We start from the raw sequence: 13,888 nt of genomic DNA, 5'->3' as shown, positions 1-13,888 counted from the left end.
ATAGCAAAGGTATGCGAAGGCTAATCTTCAGTTAGCTGACTTTCTTTTACTTAAATAAACCTTCTCATAGCCAAAGTCAGCTCTGGGGAGTGGTGGTGGGGGCATCTACCAATCTCTAGTGAGACTTGTTCTGAAATAATATGGCTGAAACACATTAGCTGTCCAACATTCTTTGTAAGATTTTGAAAACCTTGAGAATGATAGCAGTGATATTTCTTGGAAGACTGAACAATGAGCTACAGCACTGTTGAGTCTCATAAACCCTCCTCCCAAATCAGAACTGACAATCCGTCTGATTCAACCTGGAGCTCATCCTCCCAAATAATGTGGTTTGAGTGTTAAGGAATCCAAATGAAGGAAAACAGTGACTGAAATAACCAGAGAAATAGAAGACAGGAATTCGGGCAAAAATCTCCATTCTGAGTATGCAAAAGTTTGAGATGGAGTCATGCTATAGCAAGCAATTCAAATGCTTTAACTTACTTGGTCAGAGGGTCTTTGATAGAAAATGCTGGAGGTGACAAAGTCAAGAGTAGCCTGGCTTGCTTTCTTCTTCATGGACATATTCCAAGATAAAGTTCAAACTAATTCTAGTCTTGGTTATTCAGTTTTATAATGCCCACAACAAAAATAAAGCGCTCTACATATTTTTTCCCGAGAAGTTGCAGGTTTTAAATATATTTTCAAATAAAAGTGGTAGGGGGGAGCTTCTTTTGAAAAAGGGGATCTAAGGGGTACCTGGCTGGCTTAGTTGGTAGAGCATGCAACTCTTGATCTTCGGGTTGTAAGTTCAAGCCCCATATTGGGTGTAGAGTTTACTTTAAAAAAAAAATAAGTAAAAATAGGATCTAAATAAATGTCAGTAAAGTTTAGAGTCTAGGCACTGAGGAAGGGGAAATTTTAAATGGCAAATTAGTATATCTTTAGCAACAAAGCCACATATAATCATATAGATTCATACTCTTCACAAATAGCTCTTTCTCAATTCTAAATCTGGTTCTACCATTTGGTTGGTAAAAAACTTCACTTCTCAGTTTTTCTCTAAGAGAGAGAGAAAAAAAAACAGAATGAAAGCTATTCCTGGAACAATGTGGTAATTTGAGGACTCTAGGTTCTAAGTTGTGTTATAAGCATATATAGGTATGTGTTTATCCTTTTAGAGAAAAACAAAAAGGGGTTTTTACCACAATCATTGGGGGGGGGATTATTTGCAAATATGCTTTGACACCAGAGGTGTCAGAGCAAGGCAATAGGACAAGTCTCAGAGCATCAGGAGCCCCACCACTGATTGGGTCAGTAGTTATTTTGGAGAGCCCAAATGATGAAATGCCACCAGGTTAATAGTGATGTAGTGACAAGAGCTATCCTACCCTCAGGCTTAGCAACAAGAACGACTGGAGTTGTAGAGTGGGTGTGTGTCCTTAAAGCTGAGTAGGGCACTTACAGCCAGCCATGGATGAGGGGCCCTGGACCATGTCTACCAGAAAGGAAGATACAAAGAGTGTAACATGAAAGGCAGAGAACTAGAATACTACTGAGTTCTCCTGGGGTCTGCACCTAAAGCCAGTTTCACTTTGTCCAAAATAAGAAGACTTAGGACTTTTCAGAAGGCCATGCCTACTGGTCATCAGAAATAAGGGAGGCAATTTGGGAGGCAATTTTTAACCTATACACAGGAGGGAGCAAGCAGAGGGCTTTTAGATGGTGAATCACATCATGTGACCTTTTCAACAGGTTCAATCACTTTTAGAATCAAATTCAAAATCCTAATCATGGGCTAATACGGCCCTACATGTTTTTTTATTCTGTTCACTTCTCAGCCCTCATGTCTCACTGCTTGGAACACCCTGCTCCAGCTGCACTCTCCTCCCTGTCATTGTCAGAACACACCAAACACATTCTTGCCTCAGAACCTTTAGATTTGCTGCTCCCATGGCCTGGAATGTTCTTCCCCTGGACCTTCACATAGTTTACCTTTTAACTACATTGATGTCTTTAGTCAAACATCACCACCTAAGAGAGGCTGCTCCTAACCTGACATAAAATTATTGCCCAATTCATGCTCTATCCTCTTATCCTGCTTTAATGTTCTTTCTAATAATTATCACCAGGTGATGATAGAGTATCTATATGTTGACTAATTTATTACTTGAGCCTCATCAGACTTCAGGTTCCATGAGGCCAGAGACTTGGTTTAAGTCTTATCCTAAGTTTTATCCCTGAGACTTAGAATAGGGCCTGGCATATAGTGGGTACTCAGCTAATATTTGTTGAATGCATAAATGAATTAAAACAGATATGCAAATGCAACCAGATTTTATAGAAATTTTGCTTCCAGACTATGTGAGACTTAAAATATCAAAAACAATTACACATACAAAAATCATTTTTTTTAAGTAGGCGTGGAGCCTAATGTTAGGCTTGAACTCATGGCCCTAAGATCAAGACCTGAGCTGAGATCAAGAGTCGGTCACTTAATCAACTGAGACACCCAGGTACCCAAAATAAAAATTTTTAAAACTTCTAGAAAACTTAATTCCCTAAATGATCTTTGCCATTTCACTATTTACTTCACATTTTCACTTCGCCCTACATGCAGCCATTTAGTAGCAAGACATAGGGTTGAGAGAATGTCTATTACTGGCATCACAACATCCAAACACCCTTATTTTGGCAAAGCTGGAGAGAGATTCAAACGTCTTTTGTTCAGAAGAATCCCAGAAATACCAGACATGATCACTTGGAAAATTAGACCCACGGTGGTTGTTGGTTTATTTCAACAGACTCAAGCCCCAATTTACTACAATCTGCCCTTAGTACTATTCAATTACACACACTTGTATCTGAAGCAGCTTGTGCCACTCAATTACTAAGACAGCCTCATTTGTTTATGGAAAACCTGTGATGTCCTGAACAAATCCAAGCACTTCCTCTGAAGCACCTTGGAGAGAAACTTGGCAGGTTCTGGCTGCTATCGGGGCCTGTGGAGCAAAGATTTTATCTCTATCTGTAAAGCTCAATAGCTCAGCCAAGTATTGATAGTGACACCATTACTAGCTCTACTGTGTACCCAAGTGAACAAATGTTTCCTGAATTATCTTACATTACTCTCTTTGGGCATCCCATATTCTACTCTGATCAAATTGGTCTACTCCCCTTTATTTACCATTCCCTGTGTTTTTCTGCTTTAATACATTTGCTCCTACTGTCCCCTCTCTTGTACTATAGGTTTTTTCCCCATGAATCTAACATAGGAAACTTTTTTTTTTTTTAATTTTTATTTATTTATGATAGTCACACAGAGAGAGGGAGAGAGAGGCAGAGACACAGGCAGAGGGAGAAGCAGGCTCCATGCACCGGGAGCCTGATGTGGGATTCGATCCCGGGTCTCCAGGATCGCGCCCTGGGCCAAAGGCAGGCGCCAAACCGTTGCGCCACCCAGGGATCCCCATAGGAAACTTATATACAGTAGACTACAAGTCCATTCATTCCCTCAGGTACAACCTCACATCAAAGAGGAAAAGAAAATAAGTAAATGAGTCTAAATATCTGATTGGAAATTTCATTGCTAAAACATGTAGTACACCAAAGTGTCAGTTTTACTGTATGATAACTTTATTTTTTGTTTTGTTTTTTGTTTTCATTGAAGTTCAATTTGCCAACATATAGTATAATACCCAGTGCTCATCCCATCAAGTGCCCCCCTCGGTCCCCGACACCCAGTTACTCCAACCCCCCCCGCCCACCTCCCCTTCTGCAACCCTTTGCATATGATAACTCTAAAAATAAAGTAACAATGTACTATCAATTTAGTATACGGCACTCTGAGACATTCTATTTTTCCCCTCAATGACCATCTTGATGTTTTGTATTAAATAACAAAGACTATGGGATCCCTGGGTGGCGCAGCGGTTTGGCGCCTGCCTTTGGCCCAAGGCACGATCCCGGAGACCCGGGATCGAATCCCACATCGGGTTCCCAGTGCATGGAGCCTGCTTCTCCCTCTGCCTGTGTCTCTGCCTCTCTCTCTGTGACTATCATAAATAAATTAAAAAAAATTAAAAAAAAAAAATAACAAAGACTAAATTCTCCCAGCACCACTCCCAAAATTTTGTGCTCCAGGTTTGCAGGCATGTGTTTAGACCATCTATTAGGTAAACCATTACTGTGTAAGGAGATATTCACACTGTCTCCTCTGGTTTTAAAATCTTAATGACAATATATTTTTAATATGTATATTTTTTATTGGAGTTCGATTTGCCAACATATAGTATAACACCCAGTGTTCATCCCATCAAGTGCCCCCCTCAGTGCCTGTCACCCAGTCACCCCATCTCCCCGCCCACCTCCCCTTCCACTACCCCTTGTTCATTTCCCAGAGTTAAGAGTCTCTCATGTTTTGTCACCCTCTCTGATTTTTCCCACTCATTTTCTCTCCTTTCTCCTGTAATCTCTTTCACTATTTTTTATATTCCCCATATGAGTGAAAGCATTTAATGATTGTCCTCCGATTGACTTACTTCACTCAGCATAATACCCTCCAGTTCCATCCACGTTGAAGCAAATAGTGGGTATTTGTCATTTCAAATGGCTGAGTAATATTCCATTGTATACATAAACCACATCTTCTGTATCCATTCATCTGTTGATGGACACCGAGGCTCCTTCCACAGTTTGGCTATTGTGGACATTGCTGCTAGAAACATTGGGGTGCAGGTGTCTCAGTTTTTCACTGCATCTGTATCTTTGGGGTAAATCCTCAGCAGTGCAATTGCTGGGTCGTAGGGCAGGTCTATTTTTAACTCTTTGAGGAACCTCCACACAGTTTTTCAGAGTGGCTGCACCAGTTCACATTCCCACCAACAGTGCAGGAGGGTTCCCCTTTCTCCACATCCTCTCCAACATTTGTTGCTTCCTGGCTTGTTAATTTTCCCCATTCTCACTGGTGTGAGGTGGTATCTCATTGTGGTTTTCATTTGTATTTCCCTGAGGGCAAATGAGGCAGAGCATTTTCTCATGTGCTTGTTGGCCATATCTATGTCTTCCTCTGTGAAATTTCTGTCCATGTCTTGTGCCCATTCCATGATTGGATTGTTTGTTTCTTTGCTGTTGAGTTTAATAAGTTCTTTATAAGGTCTTGGATACTAGCCCTTTATCTGATAGGTCATTTGCAAATATCTTCTCCCATTCTGTAGGTTGTCTTTTAGTTTTGTTGACTGTTTCTTTTTCTGTGCAGAAGTTTTTTATCTTAAGTCCCAATAATTCATTTTTGCTTTTGTTTCCCTTGCCTTCATGGATGTGTCTTGCAAGAAGTTGCTGTGGCTAAGTTCAAAAAGGGTGCTGCCTGTGTTCTCCTCTACGATTTTGATGGATGCTTGTCTCACATTCAGATCCTTCATCCATTTTGAGTTTATCTGTGTATGGTGTAAGAGAATGGTCTAGTGTCATTCTTTTGCATGTGGCTGTCCAATTTTCCCAGCACCATTTATTGAAGAGACTGTCCTTTTTCCAGTGGATAGTCTTTCCTGCTTTGTCGAATATTAGTTAACCATAGAGTTGAGGGCCCACCTAATGACAATATTTCTTTAGCGCAATACAGGGCTGAAGAATATACAGAAATAAGTTTGCCTTGAATAGAATTGTCAAGGATATGGCTCTTATGCTGGCTACCTGAATAGGCCGTCTGAGGTCCAGAGAAGCCAACTGCTGACACGGTGTGATTTGAGGGGCACCCTGGGGCAATCTGATCCTACTAACCTATATCTCTTACCATATACTCAATCTTCATGATGCTTCTTAAGAAGAAATGAGCAGCTTACCTGGATTGAGGCATCCTGTTACGTCAGAAAAATAACATCTGCAGGAACTTGTTTACTTAACTAAAATGTACTCTTTTGACACGAGGCCAAAAGCTGGATGTAAGGCTGGTCAGCCATGATTTGAGTAGGGATGGGGGCAGGAGGAGGGGATAGCTGAAATGTGGTTCATATTAATTCTGTACAAATGTGTTGTTAAAATGATGCTAAGGAGTAGCTGAGTTATATAATATCAAACTATTTTTAGGAGAGAGTCTAGATCAGAAAAAAAATACTCTTGCACGTGCCAGATTGCTTGCACAGGACCAAATGCATGCATGGCAAATTACAGATGGAAAATATCAGAAAAGCAAAAATGGAGGTTTGAAAGGTGCCCTTTTCAGGGAAGGACTGGTCAGTAGGGAGGCAGAGGAAGGGATGGAGCAGTTTATGCTGTGGGGACGGATTAATTTTTCTGTTGCGGAGGCTTGGGGGAATGAGACAGATTTGTCCTTCGGCTTGCAGATAAAAAAAAGACTAAACAGTTCTGGGGAACAGAGCCAAGTGTCACAAAATACTTAAAACAGTCATAATCCTTGTTCTAGGGGAGCTAAGCTCATCATGTGGAAGGGAGAGAGATAGGGGTTTTGCTGCTTGATGGAGCTGTTAGAAGTCTAACTCAACAGCCAAAACGGTAGAAACAGCACAAATATTCATCAATAGATGAATGAATAAACAAAGTATGGTGTACACATGCCGTGGAATATGATTCGGCCACACAAAAGTAATAAAATACCAATAGATACCTGCTACAACATGGATGAACTTGATAACAGTGTTTAGTGAAAGAACCAGACACAAAAAGATCACATGTTGTAGGATTCCACTTCTATGAAATGTCTAGAATAGGCAAATCTGTACAAACAGAAACCAGATTAATAGTTGCGGTGTGGGGGGGATGGGAATTTGGGAGTGACCATTTAATGGGGATGGGATTTCCTTTGGGCTGATGGAAAAGTTTTGGAGATGGATAGCATCAATGGGTATACAGTATTGTAAACCACTTAATTGTTCATTCTCAAATGGCTAATTTTATGTGAATTTCCTCTCCGTAGAAAAAATTTTTAAATTTTGCTCAAACTCTAACATTCAATATTGAAGGTTAGTAAGTTCTTTTAAATTGGAGTTACATCAAAATCAGAAAAGAATATTGAAGTGTTAATGAGAACCATAGCTAATTGTTTTTATTTATTTATTATTTTTTTTACTTTAAATTCAGTATAGTTAACATACAACGTTACATAGGTTTCAAGTATACAACGTTGTGATTCAACAATTCTATACATGACTCAGTGCTCATTATGGTAAGTTTACTCTTAATCCCTTTCACCTGTTTCACCCATCCCCCTGGCTCCCGTCTGGTAACCACCAGTTTTTGTTCTGTGTAGTTGAGTCTGGTTTTGGTCTTTGTCTTTGTCTTTTTTTTTCTCTCTGTTCATTCTTTCTTAAATTCCACTTATAAGGGAAATCATAGGATATTTGTCTTTCTCTGATTTATTTCACTTATTATTATACTCTCTTTCCATTCATGTTGCAAATGGCAAGATTTCACTCTTTCTTGTGGCTGAGGAATATTCTATTGCATATATATACCACATCTTCATTATCCATTCACCTATCAATGGACAGACACTTGGGCTGCTTCCATATCTTAACTATTATAAATAATGCTGCAGTAAATATAGGGGTGCGTATGTATTTCTGAATTAGTGTTTTGTATTCGTTGGGTAAATACCCACTAGTGGAATTACTGGATCATGGGGTAATTCTTAATTTTCTGAGGAATCTGCATACTGTTTCCCATAGAGGCTATACCAGTTTGCATTCCCATCAACAGTGCACAAGTGTTCTTTTTTCCCCACATCCTCGCCAACACATGTTGTTTATCGTGTTTTTTATTTTAGCCATTATGACAACTGTGAGGGTACCTCATTATGTGTGTGTGTGTGTGTGTGTGTGTGTGTGTGTGTGTGTGGTTTGGTTTTTTTTGACTGGACTAAGTGGCTTTACTGAGGAAAGCCAGGCTTATAATGGATTTAAGAGTTGGTATTGAGGTCTTTCTTGCCAAAGGTGGGCACAACAGTGACAAAGTGCCAGTGGTACTGAATCCACCGCTTGGCTCAGCCTGTCTTCTTTTTCTGTTTCTCCTGTTTGGCCACCTTGGGAGCCTGCCCTCGGACTTTCCCATGTGGAGCCTCCACTCCACACTGACCCAGGGTAGCCTCATCCTCTAGGGGTATGCCTGCCAGGAGCACTACTTGATCTTCTGGAGCGATGCCCTCCAGGGAGGCTACATGAGCCTTCATTTGGGCCACCATCTCCTGGCCAGTCACCTTGAGGGTGTGTAGCTCCTAGGTGTGGACAAAGAGCTGCATATCAGACACTGAGCAGCTGCTACCACCTCATAGTGGCTTTGATATGCATTTTCCTGATGAGGAGGGATGTTGAGCATCTTTGCATGTGTCTGTTGGCCATCTGGATGTCTTTGTTACAGAAATGTCTGTTCATGTTTTCTGTGCATTTTTAAATGGATTATTTGTGGGTTTGGTGTTGAATTCTAGAAGTTCTCTTTTTTTTTACTTTTTTTCAGTTTTGTTGGTTCTTTTTTTTAATATATTTTATTTATTTATTCATGAGAGAGAGAGAGAGAGAGAGAGGCAGAAACACAGGCAGAGGGAGAAGCAGGCCCCATGCAGGGAGCCTGACGTGGGACTGGATCCCGGGACTCCAGGATCAGGCCATGGGCCAAAGGCGGCGCTAAACCGCTGAGCCACCGGGGCTGCCCTAGAAGTTCTTTATACATTTTGGATACTAACCCTTTACCAGATATGTCATTTGCAAATATCTTCTCCCATTCGGTAGGTTACCTTTTAGTTTTGCTGATTGTTTCCTTGCTGTACAGAAATCTATTTTGAGGTAGTCCTGGTGTTTATTTTTGCTTTTGTTTCCCTTGCCTTGGGAGATCTATCTAGAAATATGTTGCTATGGCCGATGTCAGAGAGATTACTGCCTGGGCTCTCTTCTAAGATTTTTATGGTTTCAGGTCCCACATTTATGTCTTTAATCCATTTTGGTCCAGTTTCATTCTTTTGCATGTGGTTGTCCAGTTTTCCCAGCACCATTTATTGAAGAGCCTTTTTCCCATTGCATATTCTTGCCACCTTTGTGGCAGATTAATTGACTATATAATAGGAGGTTTATTCCTGGGCTTTCTATTCTGTTCTATTGATATGTGTGTCTATTTCTGTGCCAGTAGCACACCTGTTTTGATTACTACAGCTTTGTAGTACATCTTGAAATCTGGGATTGTGAGAATCTCCCATTTTTTCTTCTTTTTCAAGATTGCTTTGGCTGTTGGGGGTCTTCTGGGGTTTCATGAAAATTTTAGGATAATTTGTTCTAGTTCTGTGAAAAATGCTGTTGGCATTTTGATAAGGATTGCCTAAATCTTTAGATTGATTTGAGTAATATGGACATTTTAACAATATTTGTTCTTCCAATCCATGAGCATGGTAATATCTTTCCATTTGTTTGTGTCATCTTCAATTTCTTTCATCAGGGTTTTATAGTTTTCAAAGTACAAGTCTTCCACCTCCTTGGTTAAATTTATTCCAAGGTATTTTATTGATTTTTGATACCATTTTAAATGGGATTGTTTTCTTAATTTTTCTCTCTGCTGCTTCATTATTAGTGTATAGAAATGCAATGGATTTCTGTATATTGATTTTATATTCTATGATCTTACTGAATTCATTTATCAGTTCTAGTTAATTATTTTTAAACCCTTCTACTTCTATAAAATTTGGTTAACTTTTCTGCTTCAGTGAAAAAAAAACATTTTACTTAATACAGAATATGTATAATCAGTAGTGATACTCAAAATATTTAACAACTTGTACAGCATGGACACTGACCAATGAGATACAATGCCAGCTATCAACCACCAAGGGACAAATGTCTTACTTTCTTTATCTCTAATAACCAAATGTGATTATTAATTTTATATGTCAACCTGATAGGATCATGGGGTGCCCACATATCTGGTTAAACGTTGTTTCTGGGTGTGTCTGTGAGGGTATTTCTGGATGAGATTAGCATTTGAATTGGTAGACTGAGTAAAATAGATTGCCCTCCCCAATCATTCAATCTGTTGAAGGCCTGAATAGAACAAAAAGCAGAGGAAAGGAGAGTTTGCCCCTTCTCTGCCTGACTGCATGAACTAAGGTATGGGTCTTCTACCCTCAGACTAGGAATTAAACTGTTAGCAGCCCTGGTTCTCAAGCCTTCAGTCTTGGACTGACCTATGCCAATGGCTTTCCTGAATGTCCAGTGTGCAGAGGCAGATCATGGGACTTCTCAGCCTCCATAATCATGTGAGCTAATCTCTCCCACTAGTTGAATAGACAGACAGAAAGATAGAGACAGATAGATATCTCCTCTTGGTTCTGTTTCTCTGGGGAATTCTAACTAATACACTGAATTAATAGAAAGCTTAACTGAGCAAACAATGAAGACAGAACTACGGCTCTACTACTTCCCCTATGACACTGCATCTGATTTACACACCTAGTACCAGGGGAAAATAAATAGTTTCATGAGCACTGGTTTTAAAAGCCAGTCATGATTGGATAACAATATGAGCACACAATACTATTAGCTATGCACTTAAAATGATTAGATAATAAATTTCAGGTTATGTCTTTTTTTCCACAATTAAAAGTGTTTGATTAAAAACTGCAAATGATCAGGTGCCTGGCCAACTCAGTGGAGCATGCAACTTTGATCTTGAGGTTGTGAGTTAGAGACCCACATTGGGTATAGAGGGTACATAAGAATAAAATCTTAATAAATAAATAAATAAATAAATAAATACAAACAAACAAACAAACAAACTACAAATGTTTTTAAAAGCCAGTCCTATGTTTGTAAAGTATAACAGACCAAATGTTTGTGGCCTCTCAAAATTTATATATAATGAAGCCCTAACCTCCACTGTAATGGTATTTGGAGAAGGGGCCCTTGGGAGATAATTAAGGTTCGATGAGGTCACAAGGGTAGGGGCCTGGTCTGATGGGATTAGTGCATTATTAGAGGAGACACCAGACGACTTGCTCTACCTTCCCACACCCACTCTAACACAAAGAAGTCCTGTGAGTGCAGAGTGAGAAAGTGACCATTGGCCTACCAAGAGAAGTAGACTCAAAACAAAACCTATCTTGTCAGTACCTTGATGTTGGACTTCCAGAACTGTGAGAAATAAATTCCTGTTGTTTAACCAAGTCTATGGTGTTTTGTTATGGAAGCCTGAACTAAGACATAAGGATTCCAGCTTTTAGGGGCACCTGAGCAGTTCAGTCAATTAAGTGTCTAACTTTTTTTTTTTTAAGATTTTATTTATTTGTTCATGAGAGACACACACAGAGAGAGAGGCAGACACAGGCAGGGAGCCCGATGTGGGACTCGATCCCAGGACTCCAGGATCACAACCTGGGCCGAAGGCAGGCGCTAAACTGCTGAGCCATCCAGGGATCCCCAAGTGTCTAACTTTTTATTTCAATTCGGGCCAGGATCTCAGGATCATGAGATTGAGCCCCACATGGGGCTCCACATTGGGCATGGAGCCTGCTTGAGAGTTCTCTCTCTTCCTCTCTCCCCTTCCCCATTCCCCTTCCTTTCTTAAAAGAAAAAAAAATATTCCAGTTTTTAATTTTTCTTCATTTATATGAAGTCTTTATATTCCTTATGTTTAAGGAAGTCAAAGGAAGATTCATACCCCCATCCTGATGGCATTCTGTGTATGAGCCCCTTTTCTACAGTACTTTCATGGTTATTTTGAATATTGAGTACCCTGATGTGGTAACAAAACAGACCCTTGAGCATTTATCCAAAGAATGATAAGAAGATAAAGTGATCTTCTCTTTCAATATTTTTGGAACTCTAAGTGACCATGTTAATATTTGTTACTGATAAGTTGTAGATAACATAGGGGCTTGTTTTGTCATTCCTAAAGTTATTTAGGAACTTTGAGGTCTTTATTTTTCAAGTACATTGCTTTGAAGAAGCTTGCTTTGACCTCTCTAACATATTAGTGAATAGTTTATTGCCTGATTTAAATGTTCTAGCGCTTTTCCTTGCATGGTCTGTAACAGAAACAATCACTGGGCTGTACATCATGCCCCACTTTGTATTGTCAAATACAGTCAACAAATGCCAGGCAAGGGCCTCCCCAGACTCCTATCTGAGATCAAAATATGCAGACATGCCACATAAGACTGAAGTGATAAATTTGGATGCCTTTTTAAAATCATCTTTTCTTTTGTTTTGCACTTGTCTCAGACAAAATACATTTATGCTATGATTCCCGTGGTTGAGACTTGGATCGAGATGACCTGATTTGCAGCAATCTGACCAGGGACAGACAAATTCCATTTAATCTCTAGAGCTTAGAATCCTTTACCCTACAAAAATAAAAGAATGAAAGTCTTTATACTTGATTTGTCTCCTACATCTTCAAGACCCAATTCCCTTTCTGTAAGGAAGAAGCAAAATTTTGGCCAAAATCTGTAGAGGGTAGACTTGCTACATATAGAACAACATTAGTTTTGTATAGATTTCTGAAGTTAGCTTTCATCTAAAGTGCTTTAGGGGTGCCTGGGTGGCTCAGTTGGTTAAGTGTCTGCCTTCCCTCGGGTTGTGATGCTGGGGTCCCAGGATAGAGCCTGGCATCGAGTTCCCTGCTCATCAGAGAGTATGCTTTGCCCTCTGCTCCTCACCCCTCATGCTCTCTCTCTCTCATAAATAAATAAAATATTTAAAAACAATAAAATAAAAAATAAAAAAAGAAATCAAGGAGACATAGGGTGCATGGCTGGTTCCATCAGTAGATCATGTGATTCTTGATCTCAGGGTTGTGAGTTCAAGCCCAACGTTGGGTGTAGAGATGACTTTAAAAAAATAAAGTCTTAAAAAAAAAACAAAACAGGGAGACAAGTTGTGGGGCTCAGGTAAGTGATTTAACTTCTTCATTCCTCTATTTCTTCATCTGTAAAATGGAGATGATAATGGTACTACTACTACTACTACTAATAATAATAATAATCAGAAGTATCACTGGAGAATCTCAGTAATATTGTCGTGTTGTTTTTTTTTTTTTTTACCGTATTTGCCTTATACTTTTCTCTGTACCACCCCCTTTATTTTTCTTATTCATCCTTTTAGTTCTTTTTAAAAATTTATTTATTTATTTATTTATTTATTTATTTATTTATTTATTTTAGAAAAAGAGTGAGCAAGGGGAGGGGCAGAAGGAGACTAACTCACGTAGACTCCCCACTGAGTATGGAGCTGGACACAAGGCTCGATTCCAGGACCCTGAGATCATGACTTGAGCCAGAATCAAGAATTAGACACTTAACCGACTGAGCCACCCAGGTGCCCCTATCCTCTTAGTTCTTTTTAATGTATTATTTATTTACTAGTTTGATTTACCAATGTTATGTTTATCCTCAAGGGGTGTTGCTTCCTTTCTATTCCACCTTTCTCTTCATCCCCTCTCCTCCAATCTCCAGCCTTTCATCTGCTTTTACTCAAACCTGGATTATTCTAGGAGCTAGAGCCTCTGAGGCATGGTTAGTGTTTGATAGGTTCTTGTTCAGAAGCTAAAGCCCTTCAGAGGAAAGGCAATATATAAATGAGGTGAGACATGTACATTACTTTAGTGATGTGACTGGATTTTTTTTTAATTTTTTGGATTTTTTTTAAAAAACACACATGCCAGAACTTATGTTTTCAAATAAGTGTTGTTAGAGTCAAAGTAGTCAGTGTGGGATTTCATCCATTTGTCTGAAATGGTATAACTTATTAACAACGTGGGTCTTGGGCAGTAAGTATATCATGCTCTAGCAAATGTGTTGTGTACCCCAAGTCAGGAGAACCTTTTCAACCTTTACACTCCATCAATCAACTGCCTTATGGTCCCACTTCCCAAATTCCCCATTACAGGGACCAGTCATTATAATCACCTCCTCACATTC

General features: G+C 39.5%; 1 pseudogene; it reads right to left on the bottom strand.

Annotated features, from left to right (window-relative positions):
• Positions 1-7,891: 7,891 nt before the first annotated feature.
• On the bottom strand, positions 7,892-8,230 carry LOC144308492 (ubiquitin-like protein FUBI pseudogene; annotated as a pseudogene).
• Positions 8,231-13,888: the final 5,658 nt, after the last annotated feature.

Source organism: Canis aureus, chromosome X (genome assembly GCF_053574225.1).
Source record: "Canis aureus isolate CA01 chromosome X, VMU_Caureus_v.1.0, whole genome shotgun sequence".
Classification (NCBI taxonomy): domain Eukaryota; kingdom Metazoa; phylum Chordata; class Mammalia; order Carnivora; family Canidae; genus Canis; species Canis aureus.
Note: the sequence above shows the minus strand (reverse complement) of the source record. Positions and strands in the feature narration are given on the sequence as shown.